The sequence below is a fragment of the Bombus pascuorum genome, chromosome 2, assembly GCF_905332965.1.
Source record: "Bombus pascuorum chromosome 2, iyBomPasc1.1, whole genome shotgun sequence".
In the NCBI taxonomy this organism is placed as follows: Eukaryota; Metazoa; Arthropoda; class Insecta; order Hymenoptera; family Apidae; genus Bombus; species Bombus pascuorum.
In genome coordinates this window covers 5,897,211-5,920,061 of record NC_083489.1, presented here as the reverse complement: position 1 = coordinate 5,920,061, position 22,851 = coordinate 5,897,211, and the positions used below count along the sequence as shown (strand labels likewise).

At 36.3% G+C, this 22,851-nt stretch overlaps 1 protein-coding gene and 1 long non-coding RNA gene across 2 annotated transcripts in view; one reads left to right on the top strand and one right to left on the bottom strand.

Annotated features, from left to right (window-relative positions):
• Nucleotides 1–22,851, top strand: part of LOC132904702 (class A basic helix-loop-helix protein 15-like) — a 379,017-nt gene that overhangs the window by 68,354 nt on the left and 287,812 nt on the right. The window contains exon 2 of the mRNA XM_060955411.1: nucleotides 22,524–22,580. The gene's annotated coding sequence lies outside the window, so the exon portion shown is untranslated. The remainder of the gene's footprint in view (nucleotides 1–22,523; nucleotides 22,581–22,851) is intronic.
• LOC132904714 (uncharacterized) overlaps nucleotides 1–22,851 on the bottom strand; it is a 285,247-nt gene that overhangs the window by 24,501 nt on the left and 237,895 nt on the right. The window lies entirely within an intron of this gene.

Genomic DNA, 22,851 nt, shown 5'->3' with positions numbered 1-22,851 from the left:
AAAATAAATGAAAAAAACTGAATGTGAATTATTCAGGCGGTTGAATAGCTTCGTGACCAACTATACATGCATCAGTCTGTAGTTCATACTGGTCAAAAAATATGAAAAGGCGTGACCGCCTCTTGTTAACCGATTTCTGTATTCCGATATTGGAATCAGGCGTTGCGGCTGCCAATGCTGATACCTGCAATGGACGGAACAATATTGCAGAAATGTTGTCGAGAATTTACACGTTGCAGGCGTACAACCGCGGACGCAGAATTACGCGGCCGTAGGCTTCTTCAAGACCGGTTTCTTTGAAAAACGATGAAATCGCTTTTGTTCCGATATTACCTGTATTGCTTTGTTAGCCGGAATCGTCTTTAAAATTCAGTTTTTATAATCAAGCGCATAAAACCGACGATTGACTAAAATTATTAGCAAATTAGAAAAGTTAGTATGAGAATAATAGTGAGTATTTTAATTTGACATTTTTGAATCGATTTTACGTTTAAAATTCAAACCTATTATGATATTAACTACGTTTGTTATGCAAGCAAAAAATATGAAGTATCAAAGAATAGCAGCATATGCAAGAAAATTTGGATGAAAATTCCCTAGGCAACAAGCTTTGTGAGAATAAATTATATTTTAGATGAAAATTTTAAGCCTTCAAAAACCTGTCTCCACACAATGTAGATTTTAAAAGGGATAATAAAAGAATTATTTAAAAAGAATTAAAAACAATATCGTGTTTAGCTAAACATAAAACCGTGTTTCTAAAGACTCTAAGAGAAGAGTTCTTATATATAAGGAGAAATTCTTATATAGCTCTAAAAGCAATTGATTTCTATGTTTTTGAGAAAATTGCTGTCAATTAAACTTTTCTAAGATATAAGAAGACATTCGTCGAATTACAAAAAATCTTTCATTTCGATCTTTCTCATTATTCACCGAACAATTTTATAAACTACCTCGACGATGCACTTCATGTATTCCAATTTACATGTGCATTTTCCGAAACGAATCCTCACTCGCTATAATTAGCTCAGAAGTTGTATTAATTGGCCCCACGAAATGAAAAGTAGAGAAATTTAATCAGGTTACGAATATTTTTTAACATTATTTTAAATTTACGATTATTATTAACCCATCCATTTTCCGAGAACTTAAAACGTTAATCACGTATCTGATAATAAAGTTGAAAAATTTACAGAAAGTAGAGTTAATCGATTTGTCTTCTGAGAAGATCGCATGATCCCTAGGTGGTTCACAGACCAATTTAATTCATTGGGTCTGACCGCGTACCCAAACTAAGAAAATTGTCTTGAATGGAAATGCATCGCGTCGCGTCTCGATGCTACACCTTGATTGCCTAAAGTCCATAAATAGCGAAGTCGCGGTTCGCGCGATTTTCATTGAAATGCAAAGTATAAACGATAAGAAACGTTGGAAAAAGAATGGCGCGCGCAGAGCCACGGAATGGAGGCAGATGATTTAGCGGTCGCAACAGCGCGTCTTATTCTGGTCGATCCGCGTAAATCAAGGATCCTGTCCACGGCGAGGACCATACGAAGCAATTAATAGCGCGTTCGTAATGCGCTGTTGGCATGCGAGAGAGCGGTCGCGCCGCCTTTATTTTCCGATGCGATGAAATATTGGATCGGTCGGCGCGCGGGATTCCACCGGCCTCGTGGAATGAGGAAATTGCCTGCTCGCGAACGCCTCGCGCCGCTGTACCACTTGAATTCTCGCGCGCCAGCGGATACGTAAGACGTAAGCGATCGCCACGCGTTCTAACGCTTATCGATCTTAGCCAATGAGTTTTCCGGCACGCGAGTTCTCAGCATTGAGAATGAGTTCGAGAAGATGCTTGAATAAAGATTTTTAGACCGAAAGATTGATGGAGGATGGTATTAATTTATTCAATTCGTGTGAAATGTTGCTTTTTGCTTTACAGTTGTTCATTGAACAATTTATACGATATACAGGCTATTTCGGAATTTTGATGCAAAACTTCAGGAATTTATAGTACTCGTGAGAACAAGCAAGATAGCGTTAATAAATATAAATAAATAATAAAATAAAATAATACTAATAGATTCGAATCTCATTAGTTTCGCTGTTATAAGACGTTCTCGACTGTGAGCCTGTAACGAACTTAAGTCAGCTATTTTCAATCTTTTTCATCTTATAGCATGCATAAATCAATCGCTAAAATTCTGCGGCGCACCAAAGAATGTTTTTATTTTTATTTGGCTATCTAAGGGAAACGAGATGAGTGCTTTTGAGAGAACAGTCAGATATTGGATGTTTTGAAAATTCTTCCGGCACGCCACCGTTATTTATAGCTGAATATTTAACGAACGTAAAAAAAAGAAACGAAAGATTTCCAGAGAAAAATGAACCGAAGAAGTGTGAAGTTTATCTTCAGAAATAAAACACTATAGTTCAGTTTGTTATATAAATAAATATTAGATATTTTATACATATATACTCATATATGTATCTGCATGTATTCGTCTATCAAGCAGCTGTCAAGGTGTATTAGGTGTAGAGTTATGTTATATTCTTTCACTTGCCTTCAGTTGTTTATCTAAACGAATGACAGATTACATACTTGACACAGTGGGTATTAAATAGTACTTTGTTTCGCAATTCACAAAGCGGTTATATATCTTTTTGCCTTTTGACCATTCCGTAACCGACCAAGGTATTCGAAAAACGGTACACGAATAGTTAAGACAGCGAGTTCAAGACACATTGTTTTGAACTTTAACAGACACCATGATAAACTGCCACCCTCGAATAGTATTTGAATAACAGTCGCCGTCAATTCCTGGAATGCACCACCTACAATTCTAAGAATTCAGGACCTGTTCCCTCTTACAAGAATTCTTTAGCAATCAATTAGAATAACTAAGCGAAGTTCTCCACTAATCACCTTAACATACCCTACAACCAACGTGCCGTTATAAATTGCATTTTAAAATTCTTTGTCTGATTTTTATAACGAAGCCATTCCGGTATGTGCGAAAGTGTGCTGAGAAAAAACTGGAATAATATGTAACAGATATCGATAATAAATTAAAGAAACTGATTTATATCATGAGATTCTGAAATTCTGAAATATTCGAATTTCCACAGACTTTAAGCTTCAATTATAAAGAAATTGAATAAACGCAATTGAAATTAATACAAATTTAGTATAAATTAAATAAATATTGATATTCCTACAAATTTTGTCATAACTGTTATATCGTGGGCACTGTATTAAAATACCGAAATAAGTTGCTATCTGTTTATACGATGTAACACTTAACCTCGTTTTAAAGTAGCATGATCAATCGTAAGAAAAATTCTACTTTATGATTTATGCGTAAAAATACACATTTTGAAATAAATTTACGACTGACGCGTATCTCCAAAAGAATAACAGCAATAAAAACAGAATGAATAATTTGTCTCGATAGATCCGACACTTCGCTTCTCGTTTCGCTGCGAGTTACTTATCGATATTACGATAAAATAAAATTGTCGAAAAGAGAAAACAGGCCACCTTTCGTTTATTATATTACGCAACAAATATCGATATCAATGAATTGGACAGGTATATATCTACATAAATTGAACAGCGATCAGGCTGTAAACGATTGTAAATATTGCTCGTAGGAAGAAAATTAAACTCGATGAGATTCGATATAGCCAGTTGTCCGTAATAGAAGCGTAATCCGAAGCTAAATTTCTGTTGAAGGCGTTTTGCAACGACTAGAAGAAACCACGACAACGAAACGTACGAGAGAATAGAGAAAACGGTAGTGAGAGACAGAGATTTTGTAAACTGGCTGACTGAAATTGCGTAGTATATATTGTGATGTTTTCTTTCACGCTTCCTTATGCTCGTATCCGAGCGAACCTGCTACGATTTTCTTATCTCGAGGGAGACATTCTACGTTGTACTTAATGTCCAGATGACGACATCGCAGGAAAATGTAACTTCATTGAGAAATTTGTGAACTGTGTAAAAGCGTTCCTTCGTGAGAATAGTCAGGCATATTCATTATTGTTGGATTGTATGAAACTATTTTACAAATTTAAATATTCCCACAAAATCCTTTCAAACGACGACGTTAGATTCAGTAGCGCTGAATCGAGGCAATGGAAATTATTCATTCTTAGGCTCCTGATGTGCAGACTGCGGATTTTTATCCATTTATGGAAAATTCGAGGATACAAAGACACGAGATATTCAAAATAGAGTACTCATGATCTTCACTAAACGACAGAAATCACTGTTGAAGTTTCATTTCCGTAGTCGCATTCAGAAGAATATGAATCTGCGTAAATATCTGTGAGCTAATTATATCCAATGATGTTATCGTAATTGCAAAGAACAGGTAATTGTGAAAAATCATTGATAACGTATAAAAGATGAATTCTATCTTTCTTCGTCTAAATATTCGTTTACTCGTTACTTTAACAATTTGTCTATTTTCTACGCAGAACATAAAGCGAATACTTTGAAAAGCACGTAGAAAACAAAATTTCCTTCAAACACGTTGATATTCTATCTATGAATAAATTACCCATAAAGGTTAACGATTTAAATTTTCATATCCTAACACAACCATGCTTAACACAACCTATGGTAAAGAATAAAGTACGATGACTTTGTGCGTTGCAATTAAGTATCGTGTATTTTTATTTCGCTATTTGGCAAATTTCATTTGCAAACCGACCCACAGCCTACACGCGCCACTTAGCGAAAACTCGTCTGTTAAGGGTCGGTCATTGCTCGTTTTCTTGCTAGCAAAGTATCATAAGTGTTGAGGTTAACTGATAGTGGAATTATTAGTTGAATTTGTAATAGAAAAATATATTGAAATAAGTATACCAGAAAGTTAACTTTGGTGTGTAGCTCTAGCTGAAGGCTACAAAAAAAACGGCAATAGAAATCTACTTATAGCTCTTTTGTTTCTAGACCTTGTAACCCAAAATAAAATTTATATTCAAGGGCACAATAACATGGACCTCTCCTTATTTTCATTTTTTTTCACTAAATTCTATTCTCTTCGTAACTGCGGTCTCTAGGTCACGAATATACAAAAGAAAAGGTGTAGAGTTTTTCTTGATGTAATTATTTCAACAATAAGTCAGTATTCATATAAGTAGCACTAAGATCATAATTCATTAAAGATTATTTAGTACCTAGTCGTATCAATAGTTATTTCCCGCAGTAGTGGGTGGTCCTTCGAGTTAGTTGTTTTTATTAGTCGGCACACCTTAGTGCAAGTGCCAACCAACCCCGAACGATCGACATTCGATCAATCACAGCGAATTATTAACCTGCATAAACTATCGCATCATATTTCTCTGTCAACGTTGCACAGAGAAGCATCTCACTATTTATTTATTCGTAAATTACTAATAATGGTCGCAACAGCGACCTGTAAGATCCGTCATGTTTAAACCATCGTAGACTTCCTGTCAATTTATTATCGTCATATACGCGTTGTCAATGGTGAGATTATTATTCGACGAATCTTAATTACTGTACGCATCTGGCGTGTGCAATCTCATTGAACCAGTCCGATCAAGTTAGCGTTTGACAGCGATCAATAATAATCGATTGGCAAGGATCGGTGAACCAACGTCTCGATGCAACTTAGTCGACGATGTACATAAAAAGTTTCTCGCTTATCAGTCCGTTCCGAGCCGTATTTTTAATTTTTAACTTCTGATAATTATGTAGGTTCTATTAGTCTCTTTATTCAGGGCTTGCTTCTACATTCCAGAATAAATTATCATTTTTAGAATATGTAATTAAGGAAGGAAGTACGATTTATATATAGATAATCCAGCCATGAATAGTTTATTTATTGTGCGTCAATTGTGACAAAAATGTTTTCACAGGATATATACGAAGATAGCGAGAGAAGAACGTGATAAGTGATATTTTTCTAACACGATTTTGGTATTAAATATACGTACGTGGTTGTTACATTTCAAAAATATTGATCGTCACACTAGTTAGTTACTCTGTAAAACTTCTTGGATTTATTATCGATGTTTCCAAGTTGCATAATATGTTTTTGCACACAACAAATTATTTGTCTTCTCAATTAGATTGCAATATAGTAAAATACCGTCTTTTACCCACCAAATGATATAAGAATCACAGAATAGTAATAAATAAATAGTATTTCTCGCGCGTTCTTTAAATATCACAATTATTCCAAATTTTCCAAATATTCCATAAATATTCCACAATCTGCATTTTCGACACATTCATTATCATTCAAACAAAATCACTCAAATGAAATCGCCACTCGTCTCAGTTCGTGATCGTCGTGAAATTGAACATCGACACCGCGGGATCACGGGTTAAAAGTTTCTCGCTCGGCCTCGATCGTTATCACGGAGGACGGCCTCCGAGGAAGAGAATAGTTGCATGCGACGTGCCCTGGCTGACTCGGACGTATGATAATATCGCTGCCGGGTATCCACAATCTTCTTGTACGATGCGATGACCGCGATGGACGGAAAATGTCACCGAATGACGGGGCAATCGCCGCAACAGAGATCCGACGATCCGTCCTCTCATTTCGTCGAGGATAAACGCGCGCGTTCCGCGATCCGCAGGACGCGCACCAGCAAGATCATTTGCCGATCCTCGATCAAAGTTCATTGGCCTACATCGATCCCTGGAAACACGCTATTGTTCTATTATCGGGGACGCTGTACCATGTACAAGGTTGCTATGAGATTTTGATTTGTAGAGTTTCCTTGAAAATGAGATCTTTTGATAAATTTTGGGAGTTTAACGCGTGAAATACTAATAAATTTGAATTTTGAAATTTGAATGATCGAATAAAAGAAATTTGGATGTCTAGTTTGTAGCACTGTTTAATATTTTTCATTGTGGTAAATGGAACTCAGGACGATTATCTGTTTGTGAAAGAGAAAAATGATATATTTAATTAAATCCTAGATGGATGCAATTGATAACAATATAATGAAATATAATAAAAAACAAGTAAGATAGAATTTATAAAATATCTACGTATCTTTTAAATATTATATCACCGTATAGAATTAAATAAAACAAAATATTAGTGTTTTAATGTGATAACTGAACGATGGTAATTATTATCAAATACAATTTAATTTCTATTGGTACGATCTCACTACAGTTTTATTCTAAATAAAATTGTTTGATATATGATATATGATTTATTGTTTCAATCAATTCAGCCTCACACCAAAGGTAAAGTAATATATAAATGAAAATACATAATTTAGCATATCACATAGGTATAATATATTGCGCAATTTTCCCAAAATAAACACAATCCCCGAGGATCAAATCTTTCATCCTATACTGTTTCTTATATACGTAATTACATGAAAACAAATGTATAGATACGTATATACCTGTCTGTTGAAATATCATTGAAGTATGCGTCAAGCTCCTTTCAATAAGAATCATTAAAATCGACAAAAAGATTAACGTTCGTCCTTCTCTAATCTCAACGAGCAATAAAATATCGAAATGGACAGACGTAGGTACGATACAGGTAGGAAAAATCAATATAGAACCAATACGCTTCGATTTTATGGTTCATCCATTTCATATCACACGCTCCTATAATTACGGCGGAGAAAGGCTCTAAAACAGCAAAGACGAGATACATAGAGACAGAAGGAACAATCTGAAACACGTGGACGTTGGCCAATTAGAAAGCAGGAAGCGTGGTTTTTCGCGAACCACGGCTTATTAATAATTTAGCTAGGCTGCTCGAATGACATAGAACTCGGCGATTAATGCTTATCATACCTTAATCAAGGCGCTCGTTTATGCCGCGTATAAGTTAGCCTACGGACAGCTAATTGCCTAACCGAGTGACTAAGCAGCCAGCCAGCATATCAATCGATATCGATACATTACTTTTTCCTCCCTTTTCTTCTTCGCGTTATACAAAGCACGCCGTTGTGCTTGTGAAGGATTGGACGAGTCGGCCAAGAACGAGGAAGCAATCGACGAGCCATCGAAGTGAGCAATTACCAATCGTTAGGTAATTAACCGCACCGTTTTATCCTGGAACTTCTCCGTTCGATTATTCGACCTGCGGCTCTCGATCTATCGCCATCATCGTAGCCACTTTCATACATCCTTCTAATGTTGCACGTTTATTGTCTGTCACACGAGCTTTCAACACACTATGATCAATGTAGGTAGATCAATGTAGAGGGTTCATGGATCGTAGAAGATTTGTGGGGACGTTTAACCGGTCTACGGTTAAAAATAACGTCGAACGGTATTGGGTAATGTCCTATGAAAAATGACTTGCTTTCTTTGCGATGGAAATTTGTTTTGTTTTGTTTTGAGAGCAGGTGCGGATGTTTAGTGTTATGTTGTCTTATAAGTAACGTATTTTTTTTCTGCGAAAAGATTGAAACGGAAAGATTAATTATTGCATAAGTAATATCGTCCTTAGATATGTCACTTAAGAATATTAAAATATTAACAAATGATATGCTATTTGTTTCTTTCTAAAAGTTACTTCTTGTTGCTGTGGCTTTTTTATCATTTTTTGATTCCTTTCTTAGATGATTGACACGAGATATTCGACTGCCGTTTTGAGATTCGTTATTGTTACTTACTTCCTATGACACTTTATGGTAATCGAATATCCAATTGAAAATCTATCGATATTACGTTCAAAAGATACAGTCAATAACACAATATCTAATTTCCAATTGTACGGTTTTAAATATTTTATCTAATGTTTCCACTTTATTACTGTTCTATTAAAATCTTCTACGATCTATCAATGTGAAATATGATGGTTATTATAAACAAAATCTTTGATATTAAAACGGTGCTGTACCAATGATGAGTAACAACACAAGTAAATAAATGACGGGTAAATAAAATAAAATTAGAGTGATTAGATCGACTCATAGACAATTTCCTTTTTTCTCATTTTTCGTTTGTTGTTGTTCAATACATCTTACAGTTTATATTATTTCGTTATGTACAATCCCTGCAATGAAAATTAATGAGCAAATTTTCCCACAAAAAATTATTCAATCAACTGTCACATTTGCTCGTCGTTTATCAAGACAATGTTTTATAGAGAGCATTGTTTTAACCACACCGATAGCGACACCAACAAACACATTTCAATCTTTTGCAAGCAGCACAAATCATTGGACTCGGCAATAACTTTCTACGTTTGCCCTCCCGAGACACACCTTAACCGCGACAAAGATAATCATCGTTGTTCTTATCGATGCACGCGTCGGGAGCACACTAAATTGTAATAACTCCAGTGGAACGGCGCGTGTACACCTGGAGACATTAAGATGCCGTGCTCGGAATTACGTGTTAATTATGGCGTTGGATCGCTTTTAAATTCTCGGACGGTTGTTTCGGTGCTGTTCCGTGGATCCATTAAATCGTTACGCGGTATCGCTATTTACGACGACGTTTCTCATTATTAAAATTCCCGATTGGACACGACTTGAAAACGAGATCGAAAAGAGCGCGAGTACCTTGGTAAATGGAATAGAAACGTTTCGTTTTCATAACGGCGAACGAAAGCGAAGCTGGATCGACAATGACTTAGCCGCTATATGGAAAGATACGACAGGTATGCGCGAGGTGCGCCGAGAAAAATCACGCTGAAGGATATAATCCGAAACTTTAAACGCCTTTCGTCGTTTTCCGTTCAGCCGACTGTTCTTTGCCAAGTAAAAACGGAACCCACGTTACCGTTCAGCTCTCGATCGCATTCCTAGATCGTAGATCGGCCTCGGATCATTTGTAAACAATATGCTTCGGGACGAAATAATGCGAGATTCATCGGACAAAGGTCGTTCGACTGAGAAAAAATCGACGCTTAAAAGAGAAAGTGTTTGCCGTGCGTGCAGTTACGAGGGGGACGATTTGAGAATTTTACGTATGTTTGACGTATTGTTGTGAGAAACTTGTACTGGCCGTGTGTACAGTAATCACAGAACTGCAGATGTTTATGCAGATTTGTATCTTGCTGCAAGAAACCAGAAAGATGAAATTTACGCAGAAAGAGTTACTTTTTCGTTTTGGACATTTTATATATTTTTGCACTTTATATACATTTTGTTTCACAACTTCTAATTTCATGTAAAAGCATAAACATCTGCAGTTTACTGGAATCGAACACGAGTATATATATTGCGCTGGTTTGTAGTGGTAGATAATAGTGTGAGAAATTTTAGCTGAATGTTTTTTTGTTAATTTTGTATTAGTGAATGAAATATTGAGATACTGGTTTGTCCTAAAAAGTACTGTCTTCGTTTGAAATTTTAGTTGAGTAGAGTAATTGAATTATAATCAGTGATTTATTGTAGTGGATATGTTCTGTTAATTGTGAGTTAATGAATGAAATATTTAAGTACTGATCCATTGCAGTGTTGTTAGGACCAAATTGTGAAATGGAATATTTATTATCTGATATTGATTTATGATAGATTAAATTTTGAAAGGAAATATCTCGTCGTACACAGAGTGGTTAAATTGAAATTGTTTGTTTTTAGTCTTGGATAAAATAAAATATTCGGATGTTGGGTCGTTGAACGAAATTTTAATATTCACGTGTATCGTATATAGTTACAGGTACAGTGACCGATGATATTCAAGTGTGATATATTCGTGTCAGACATTTTTCACACATTACGTTTATAACATAATAATTCGTAAATAAAATATCTATTTATGTAAAGTCTTATACGTGCAGAAATAAATTTCATACACAGAATCACTTAATTGGCACATCTGATGAATCCGTTTCATCTAATAAAATCTTAATAAGTAATGAAAATTCGATTACCACTAAATGTGTTAATCAAATCAACACCTATCCACGTGAGTCAGTAATTACATTTGGAAGCATTTAATCGTCAGAGGGTTGCACCGACGAGTCACTGCGCCACTACGAATAATTCGCAGATTATCGGCTGATTGAACGCGACCTCGGTGAAGGTATTTGGAGAATTCTCGTTCTCGTGGCGACCTTAGAAGGCCTTCTCGTGACTGTGTCGGCTCCCCATAATTTTCTCTCTCGCTTTTATCCCCCGTTTCTGGCTTGGCCGGTCTACCTCTCCTGACATTAGACCTGCAACGCAACCCGAGAACACCGAACAGTTGCATGGCTCTGAACTGGCTATTCTAACGTGGTCAGTTCTCCAGGATAGGATTTCGCAAACGTTGTGTGCTTGGATTCCTATTTCTTGCTCGGTTTCATGACCTCTTAATTTTATGGAGTATCGAAAACACGCTGGCCAGCGCTGCAATAATAAGCATGCAACGTGTTAAATTGCCGTCCGGTAAACGCAAGCGATTTCGTTGCATGACTTGACGTGACCGCTGGCCAGCAAATTCTTCCCATACATTGTAGCCTCTATCATGTCGAACGTTGCAAGATGATACAGGTTTCACACTTTTGTACGAAGATAATTTAAGCTTTGCCGCCAGTACAGTTACATATGTACAGGACGTGCCAAACGACACCCTTTAACGATAGAACCTTGTCAGTGTTTTATATTCTGTGGGTATAATGAAGCAAAAAAAGAAAAATATTCTATGTACATATGTTTGTGTGCAAGACGTCAGAATATCAGCTTAGGAATTTGAAGTGGTACAAGGTAAGATGCACAATAGATCTATGAGAAATAGAGAGTAAGAAACGGGTTAATGTTTAAGGTAAATGAAAGGAGAAAATGAATGAGAAGAATGGGTGAGTTAAGCTGGTATTTTAAAGCCAGGATAAATGTAAACCAAGTCCAAATACCTTAGCTATGAGGCTGAAACAACGAATATATGTACGTGGTAAAAATTTTTTATTGGATATTCCAGAATCTCGCCACAAAATTAGTGTAGTTGAGTAATGTTTATTCTAGGATAATTCCCTGTTTCGAAAATCACAAATATTCGTAATGCGAGCCATTCGAAAGTCACATAAATCAACACCATAAATTGAAAAATACTGGAAACACCCAAGCACTGTTTTATACATTTATCTTAGAATCTACCATTATTCGTATGATTTTCTTGCAACGAACGAACTCATGAAAGTGAATCATTTCTTTTGAGGTGGATTATTAAACATGTTGGTTTGTTTATTAAAGAGACAAGTGATAAAATTGTAATAGTCAATTACATTAAAATCATTGTAAGTACAAGTACAGAGAGAGTGTATGCCTGTCGTAATCGTCGCTCGCTCAATGCTACTGTTCAACTATACGCTTGCTATTTGACTATTTGACTCGCTATAATGACTGTCCTAGAGAACACGTTCGTTTATTTGTATCGACCGGTGTTATTATAAAAAGTTCAAATGTAACTCTGGTTGACGATTACAAACAACGGCGATAATATTTTGTCCACAGTTCGTTTACCTTCGAACCTACCAAACCAAAACAACGTTGGTATTGCAAGGCACAATAATATGAGTCTCTCCTGATTCATTCATATCTTCCGTTGACTCGTGTGCCGCTACAAATTCTTAATAATTGAATATCAATCGTTTACTCACGTAATGAAAATAAAAGATTAATAAAATGCAGGGTTGGCCTGTTTGACTTCTCAGAAGCTCATATCATCATAGCATCATGATTCTAATTTTAAGAAATTTTAAGAATGTTAAGAAACAAAATATTCCTGTTAAATATCAATTTCAGCGAACAATTACCATGGTTTCCAAGTAAATTGAATCTCAAGTAAATTCCGGAAAAAATGAAAATTGTGGTTCATTAATATCTAGCAAGAAATTTTAACGAACTGATTGTTCTCGTATTGTTCGGTAGAACGGTTGACCGTTCGCTTCTATTCATTTATGAGGGTTATCATTATCTTGTCAAGCGAGTAATTACGCGAGTCGGGAGCGATTAAGAGGAGAGTATAGAATTTATTGAAGAGAGCGAAGGAAGGGAAAATGGTTAGCTACGATCCAACTTATTAATCTGAACGTATTTAAAGAGATGTGGCTTCGCGATAAAGCACCGATACGATTATGTGACACGTATAGGGTAAAATGCTCGTTATTGTTCATTCGAACTTATTATAACCTTAATGAGCGTACGGTGGTAACGGTATCTGAGAGATCGACGAATGGAATGCTCGCAAAAAGAGGCTAGATCGCTTGTCAGACACTCGAACCTATTACAAGCTCTGCTGACGGGTACGAGGTTAACCTCGTGTCAATTGCAATTGATCTATTAAATCATAAATGCCTCACCCTTGTTAATTACTTCGTCGACCAGAAGGTCAATAATTCCAGCCACTGTTTTCATGTTCCGTGATTGCTTCTTCAAGATATTGATATATGAAGGTATATTCTATAATGGATGTGCATTAAGGATATCATTTATCATGAATAAATATTAGGGTAAAAAGGAAGACACGAGGAAGAAAATTTTTCATGAAAAATAATTGGAATTTTTGCTTAGTTCTAAATTTTTTAACGTCAACTTCTACAATATATTTTATAATTTAATAGTAACCGTTTTACTTCACTTTAGATATTTAACCTCCACAATTGGTATTATTAGCATGGTAGGAGCTAGATTGTTATTTAATTTTAGTTTCGTTTTGCTCTATGTGTGCTGATATTATTTTGTATTTTATATGATAAGGACGATTAATCACGTTTAAAATATAAAATACAAATTTAAGAATTAAATTAAGTATCTAATGCAACGAATCTAGTACAAACTTTTGTTTTCCATGATCCAACTAAATCAGTTACGGATGAAATATCTGTAACAATATCAGCCAGAATATAAATGAGAAAAGCATAAATAACAAGTAATACTTTGATACGAATTAAACATAGTTTAATAAATTCCTTATTGCAAATATGATAGGAATTCGACACTCGTTTCTGTTTAACTATAAACATTGGAACTTTAATTACCAAATATATATGTACAAATATAATTCCACGGTAATGTAACTTTTTCAAAAAACCACGAAAAATCAAATTTCGAAACTTGTATTAGATTTCATCTAACCATTCTATCGCTTGAATGACACAAATTCAATCGTTCGTGATATTGCGTAAACATGACATGATACCAAAACTTCAACCTCTCACATTTTCCGCGCAGATTATTATTATACGTGTAGATTTCGATCCTTCGATAACAGGAATAGATTAGCCACGGTATTAATCGTAATAAGACTTGCATCATAAATCATGCATAGTTAATCGATGCTCGAGAAGATTGCAAAGTATCTGGAATAACGTAGGATTCGATGCAAGATATTCTTTATACACCTTTCACATTTCACGTGCACAATGGCGACCGTGTACACGATACACTCATAACGCGGACGATTTTTCGTGCGGATCAGTTCATACTTTATAACAATTACGGCTTTCGAAATATTTTTCCATTCTCGGTATGATATGTAATTCAATTGTACCGTTCTTCCACGTTGTATTTGCCTCACGGAATTTCTCTCCCCCTCTTTCGTACAAGTTCGTATCTGCTAGATTACATCTAGTCCCAGTTTACTACCGTCGAGAGCTTAAATACTGCACAGGTTAAAACTTACGGTAAAATTGCTATCTTCGTCTTCGATCGAATTCGCATTAGCGGGTAATGCTTGCCTACGAAATAGACGTAGAATCGAGCGTTTAAACCGCGCAGGAGAAAGAAATGGATATATTAAGAGAAGATGAAAAAATGTCCATAATTGCAAATTTTATCCCAGCCGATGTAGTGTTAAATTATAGTCCGCGGATATAGTCTCGGTCTAATCAGGCTATTACTAAATCGTTACGGTTTAATCCCGCTTAGCTAAGAACTCGTTTCCGATAGAAAAATGTATTAATGATCCATCCGGAGAATTGTTTTCCAAATGGATTTTTAGATTTTCATGACGGAAACGATGTTGATTCTTGTTGGAATGAATTAACAAATAGAAGAAGCAATGTTTTTTGTTCGCTAACAGTAGTTTCCTCAGCGATATCGGCGATTTTATCAAATGCTTCTATCGTTCCTTTAAATTATTTAAGAATTTATTGTAATAAAGGAATATACTATTAATATCTGTAGCATTAATTTCAAATTAATCATAAAATTGGTAGAATATTCAAAGAACAATGCCAAATTTTTGAACAGTAGTGCATATTTGTTATTAACAATTCAAAGCATCTTACATCCAAATGCCAATAGTAAAAAACAGTTATATGAAATAATAAAATGATTTAATTAGTAATATAACAAGTGTAAAACAAATTCTCTTGATTTAATAAACTAGCAACTTGAAAGAAGTTAACGATACGGCAGAGAACGATGCGATAATAAATAAAGGAACAAGTAAAATAAAGAAGAATAAGACAGAGAATAAGATAGCCTGGTTCTCGGCGTTGTTGAGTAATGTATTTCTATTTGCCGACATTGGCACCAGGTACTTACCTCGTTCAAGTGGAAGCGTCTCTTATTTATCCACGAAACCGCGAAGCCACTGTCCATGCGAGAGGCAACAAATCAAAATCGACAAAGGAACTGTCGGCGCTTCGCTCGGTAGACGATGAAGAGCAGGTTGAGCGAAGCGAAGAAGAAACATTTGTACGAGTAAATCAACTGGGAATGGTACGTGTTTCCTGAACAATGGATATCTTGTCGAGAATTCCACTGAGGAACGCAGACAAGAATCGTTTAATTCTGATTGATTAAAGAAAAAGGTAAAAAGAAAAAGGGAATAATGGAATCAGGATTATAACATCGATAATGTTTCTTTTACATTTCCAATATTCTCAATGTTATTCTCATAGCGTGATTGAAATTTAAAGGTAGATTAGCAGGTTATTGTATTGTCATATTCAACATGAAATCAGGACCTGACAGTCCTTTACAAAACACACGAAAGTTCGTGAATTCTCTAGAAAACATGCACACATGCTCCTGAATATGCTATCAAAAGGTCCACACGTCCTATATACCGGTGTCCTATTCCTTAACTGCTCTAACTCTCATTGCTAGAAAGAATACACGTTTTTTGATAATACGATGGAAATTCTGCTTTGAAAGCAACGAATATTCAGCTCGTTTAAGTTCGAACTCAACGCGATCATTTTAAACTTCACAAACCTTAAACACAGTTTTCTCAGTTCATAAATTAATGGACGTGGAACAGTTAAGAACTAAACGATGCAACGGCGAGTCGGTAGTTTTCGCATTCGCTGTAAACTTTTGCTCCGGCCATTTCCTAGCCTTTCCTTTCTATCGATCCAACCTCGCTGAAAACGATAGTACAACAAGGTAACCAACATCAGAAATGAGAGGACGAAGAGAAAGAAGAAGAACAAGATGCTCAAAGAGCCGAGCATTTGTTCAGACGGACGGATGAATATGGGGGAGAGTGCACGTGGTAGAGGCTCAGTGTGGGCAGTACGGTAACCTTCCCGGACAATGGGTATCTTGTCGAAGGATCTACGGGTTAGCGGCAAGATAATACAACGCGGCAGTGTCCGAGGTGGTAGTATAAACCTGGATCGCAGAAGGTGGAGTCACCTGTAAAATGTCGGCACAATGCCTCGACCACGTCACAGGTGTCTCGCCGTGAAAGTCCGCAAGGGGTACGTCAACCGGCTAACGTTCCTGACCGGTGTCCCGGTGGAACCCACGTATTCAGACAATGAGTAAAGAGCCATTAGATCGATTGGACACATTGTAATTGCGCTGGCCAAGCCAATGCGATATTAGTCGTTAATTTATTGAGAGCTGGATAGTTGCGTTGTCTGACTGGACGAACTCGTGACAGAAATGTGGGGGCATGAGATACTGACATTTTAATGGGAGCAATGACATTTGTTAATATAGCCTTCGAGGAGCTTGTCTCTCATTGGGTTTCATTAATTAAAATAATTAGAGTTTGTATAGTTATTTAATATGAAATGGTTTGTTAAGAGGCGTTTGTGTATTTATTTGATGTAAAAGAATTTGTTGAAAGGTGTTCGTACACTGATTTCATGAAAGAGGGTTCGTTGAAGGCTGTCTATGTACAACAATTTCACATAAAGAGATTTGTTTAAGAGATGTTTACGTATATACTCATCCGATATAGAAAGATTTATTAAAAATATTTTACGTGATAATTTGATACGAAAGGGCTTGTCGATTGGCTCTTTTCTTCTTTTTTATGCAATTCTAAGATTAGAAATGCAGACGTTCCATTGAGAAGATCGATAGCCTTATCTAGCAACGAGTTGTCTTTCAACTTTTAATATAGAACAATTATATGCAGAATATGTGTATTGCTCATAGAAATCGTTATTATATGCAATGATGTCCACAGAAATAAAGCGATCATGGGAACTATAAAAATGTTTGTAACCGTACCAAAAAAGTCGATCTATCCGATTAAATCTCTTCTACAATACAATTGTACATATATCAAGCACGCGTTGTATCTACAATACGAAACGTCGAATTAAATCATTCAATTATGTTTACATTCCGATGCAAATATAAGCTTCGCTAGACATAAATCAATCATATGCGGACACAAATTATTTCCACAGTACCAAACGTCGAATCGAATCGTTGAATTAAGTTGCAAATAAGTTCCGATGCAGGTACAAACTACCTATATTAAAACATAAATCGTCCACGTAAATACGCAAATCACCTAACTAAATCTATTATACTTGTACTCTATTTATATTAAACGAAGAACATGAGCGTAACTTTTGCGATTGACAAAGCTTTCATTCATCCTAAATATATTTCACCGATATAACGTGATATGTAATCACATCGATTGAACGTTTTGTTCTAGTCATTAATCATTGGGTAAATAGCGTGTCAAATTACCAATTAAATATAAAACATACGATATTGTGTGTGATAAGCATAAGAACTTCTGAAATGTTTTAAAAATTTTTAAAGCGAAGAAATGTTTTAAAGGACATTTTACAAATTTTGGTTAATTTTTGGCTAAATGATTATGTGCTAATCAATTACAAAGACATCAAAATTATTTTCACAATACAGTAGGACTTGGATTAATCGATTTAATGCTCGGTGGATAATCGGAGCCCCACGAGGAACAAGTGAAAACAAATTTTCTATACCAAAGTAAGTTCTTTCTTCTTAGAAGATTTCCGTTTATAATATGATCACGACGAAACATATATCTGTGTTTAAATCCGATCTATTTTCTCAATTTTATATAAATTAGTTTCTTCCACTAATTTAGAAATAGAAGAGATCCGATTAATCGGAGCCTTACTGTATTAAATTTCCACCCAAATCACATCCATTCGATCGTCGATGGCTTACTGCACAAATATTGCACGTTCATCTTCTGCAATATTTGTTTTTATATGTAACAAATAATTGTCCCACCGTTTCTTTATGCTGCTTAAAAATCATTTTCATATCTATTTCTTAAATTTGTCAAAAAATAATATTTCCGTTTCCTATATTTAGCGTGTACATAGAAATCCTCAAGGACCATCATCCATGTTTATTTAATTACAAAGTACCATTAAATTATTTCAACCGTTTTCCTCGAAAACGTTAAAAGTGGGCGTACAATATTTATGCAGTAGGCGGCCAGTCATCGCTGTTCTAATCATGCAAGTCATTGTTAGAAACTCGTAAATGTTCACCAAAGATACCACATACCGAATCAAATCATCCAAATGGATCTTATACAAAGCGAACCGTTCGAAAGCTCCAGGAAGAAGAAATGAAAGACAACCTACCGTTACGCCAGGCTAAGCGTCCGCAGTTGGCACATTCCAGTAGAAGCGCGGGCGGTCCCCGGCTGTAAAGATACCAGACTGATACGCACCAGTCGACGTAATACCGACGAATGAATCACGGTTCTTGTAGGAAGTGACCAGCCGGTGAAAATGTCCGGTTTAGACAAAGGCGAAGCGCGGTCTGGGCCCGGTGAGTGGCTGAACTCTTTGTAGTCGCGCTAACGAAGAGGGTCGGGCCGATAGACGATCTCAGCACGGCTGGAATGTTTTCGTCTGGCATCGAGCATCGCATCTGCCATTAGCATTCGAGCCCTCTCGCCTCGATGGTGCGACGTTCACTGTTAGATTCGATGCTGGTCAGACCCAGCGTCGTGCACGATTCCATCAAAAGTCCGAGCTACCAGCTGATCAGGATGCGCTCGTCCACGCTTGGTAATTTATCTTGTCTCTCGTGCTGCCAAGCTGCTGCCGGATAGCTACCGCTTTCTGTTTCCATGCCACTCGGCGACGATCCGATATGGAGATATCAGATTCATACTCTGCTGTAGAATCGAGTTTGCATCTTGCTCCATCTTGTTTCGCGAGTTTTTAATCCTTTGCGAACGTATGTCTACTCAGTTACCAAAACAAAGAGCCATTCTAATTATATATCATACGGACAATGAGTCAACATGCTTTGGAAATGCGTAGGAGATTTTGCAAGTTAGTACAGTTAGATCCTACTCCTTCTTAAAATTTAATAACAAATACCCTAAAATGGCAAAAATGAATTCCTATTACGCGAGCTGCTTGTCCTCCGACGAGTTGAGATAAATGCAGTTCTATAGTATGTTTCGAAGGACAGGGAAGATATAAGAATGCAACACGATCTAACATAACGGAATATAATTTAACAATTACCATTTAAAAATTCCGCATTAGGCCATCTGTTTGATTCTATGTTTGATTTTCACAGTGACAAAGTTTTGTAGGTATATAAAAATATTACTAAATTATACGAAATTTAAAATACTTGAACGTAGTTAATTAGTATGTAATGCTATAATAGACACAACGGCGCATCAATACTTTTTGTAGCTGCTGTAGCTAACATTAGAAACCCAGAACTACAACTACTAACGTAATTTCCTCGAGTTACCATTTCAACTTTTCCTAGAAACCGTAGCTTTCCTTACAAGCTCTCAAATTCAATATACCCAATTCATTTCACAAAATCAACAACCGTATTCTACGTTAAAACCCTCCAAACCTCTTCAAACTCAACCGCTTCCGCGAACCTCGTAGATCGCAGGTATGTACGTAAGCCGATGGAAAGGAGTAGCTCGATTAATTTCAATACCAATATACGATCCGTATAGTTACCTGCACTACACGGTCGAATCGAAAAATCTTCTAATTGAAGTAGCCCGATACACGCAAACGAGAACACGTGCACACAGAACGTTCCATTAGCTGGATCCACGTGCTCGCTCGCGCAGCACGAGCAATCAGCAGCGTGTATACTCGACGAGCGCGAAGCGAAATAAAAGCACAGGGTCCAGGTTGCGGGTCGAAGTTGCATCGATGCGTGCTTCGTAAAACAGTATCCATAATGCATCTACCACGCCCTAAAGAACTTCCATCTCGCGACCCGTGCCTGCGAGCGAATCGCCCCAACTCGTCTCGATTCTGCCTCGAATCGAGTTATATAGCTCTGTGAGGCCTTCTTCGTGTCCGATAAAAGGCTCGTTGCGCGCTAATAAACACGAGCCCCGGCGGACTTCGATCGCGCTACGTCCGCTAGAGATCCATCGATGTCGATGCCGATTCGGTCGTAATGGTACGTGGAAACGATTTGGATCGACGATCGCCGGAAGTTGATTTAATTCTCCAGTGGTTTCCTATGGAGAGATATGCGATGGTTGGAACGGGTTTGAGAAAGTACAGGTTCTCGTCTTGAGAAGATATAGCATCGATATCGTGGCGATTTATTGATTTCGAAAGAATTTATTAGATATACAGTGGCTACGAAAATTGCTATTGACACATCATTGTATTTATCATAACTGTTGCATACTAATTAATTCGGACGAAATATGTTGCATTTCGTATCGTTTAATAGTACTTTCATAGAAGTAGAAAAATTTGATATTTGATAAACGAAATGTATAGAACTTAATGAGAAACTGGTTTATTGAGAAACAAGAGTACATGCCAATATTTTCTGTAGCCACTACATTTAAATTCATGACTATAGTGGATAGATAGACCGCGAATGTTTGTCTATATTTCTATCGCTATAACTATAGAAATGAAACATAAATAGAAGTTTATTTCACATGTTGAACGTTGTAATCGATATTATACTTTGATATCTTTTACTATGCGCGTAGTCGATATTTTTGTATTTTTAATTTGCTATAGATGCATAGAAATGATGGTCATCGTATGCATAAGCAATTAAAACACTGCTGATGCAGCTGCCGTATTTTTATTTATATCGAATATTTGTTATTTTAAAGGATGATACCAGATATATTGCAAATTGGTTTGTATTTGATTAAAAGGTTTAAAAAAGAAGAATATTTGCAAGTCGATTCGAATCTTATATCGAAAATAAATCATTTACACGTTTATTTCGTCTACTAAAATTGGAACATGAATTTTAAGGAAGGTGGAGAAGATAAAAGGAAGTTTGACTCGAGATAAAATAAGATTATGATTTATGAACGTAGATGCCTGCATCTTTATTAAAGGAAGCAGAATGTTCGTGTCTCAAAACACGTACAAACCAAATTATCTACATGAGAGCCCAGTGTCGTTATTAATAAGTATTTTACCTGTGTTGCAGTATGATCGAAATTGATTTTGAGGGCTACTTTATTATTAACTTTTGGGAAGATAACATGGCGGATAATTATGGAGACTCTCTTATAAATTACGTATCTTATTAATCAAAAAATCGGAGAGAATGTAAAAAGTATTTGGAGCTAAGAGTTGGTTAACAAATTATTTCATGTTTTAGATGAGTGTATTTCTATTACTGCTATTGGTTATAACTATATTTTGCGGGGAATAATATAAAGATTATCTGTTCTTATTATTTCAATTATTATCAAGAAGAATTATAAACTGCTTCGTATATCTATTGTTACGATCGAATTTCTGGCTGGCACGTGTTACGCCAGATGCGATGGTCCTTGGGAGGTTCCTCATGGTCTGAGCGCCAAGACCTACACATTGTTACACTGACTCACAACAAGCTTAAGGAAATACCATAAACCGAATCTATTCAGTTTCATTTCTCTTCGCAGAAATATTTTCGGTTTATAGTCCTTATATCTGTTGTACGCTATTACCTATTACGGAGAAAGCGGGTGTCTGACGAGATAACAGGCTTAACGAGCCCACATCTGCTTTTCTTTGTCTTCACAGTTTCATTTATTAACCAATAGGCATCACGGATCGTTACCCTCACTTTTCTACCGAAAAGTGTGGACGACGAATCCACGTTCTAAGTTCAAAAGGACACACCCACACCGAGCTTTCCTCCTTGATGGTACGAAACGGGTCCGGACAATTCTTGTAATCCTTTTGTACGAAAAGAACCTAACTGTGCTACTAATAAAGCCAGCCGTTTACTGAGAAATCAATTGATATTGGAATTTGCTTGAGCCGTTTGTAAAAGCAATCATAATCACAGGTTACACTTCGAGTTAGGTCTTTTTCATCGGCTTTCTCGTCTGCTTTCAGAATGTAAGAACGCGCTTATGTACGTGTATATTCCTTATGATGTTGCAGATGGTTGCAGTGGGAAAAAGGAAGGAAAATGGACGATACTTCGTTTCCGCTGCAAGGGTGAGTGCTACAGACGATATAATTTATATTTCATATGTTGGAGCCTCCTATGATCTTCGAAGTTTTACGTCGTAACTTCACTTTTCCAATAAACAAAGTAATATAATGTTTTTAGAAAAAAACCTTAGTGTGTTCAATCGTAAAGAATATTCGGAACAGCTGTTTCGTATTATCGTGAAAATTTAAAAAGCTTTTAGTGATAGAAAAGAACGATTAGGTGGAAAATATTCCGGATAACATAGTGGGGTTAAATGTCTGTAGTAGTAGTTGT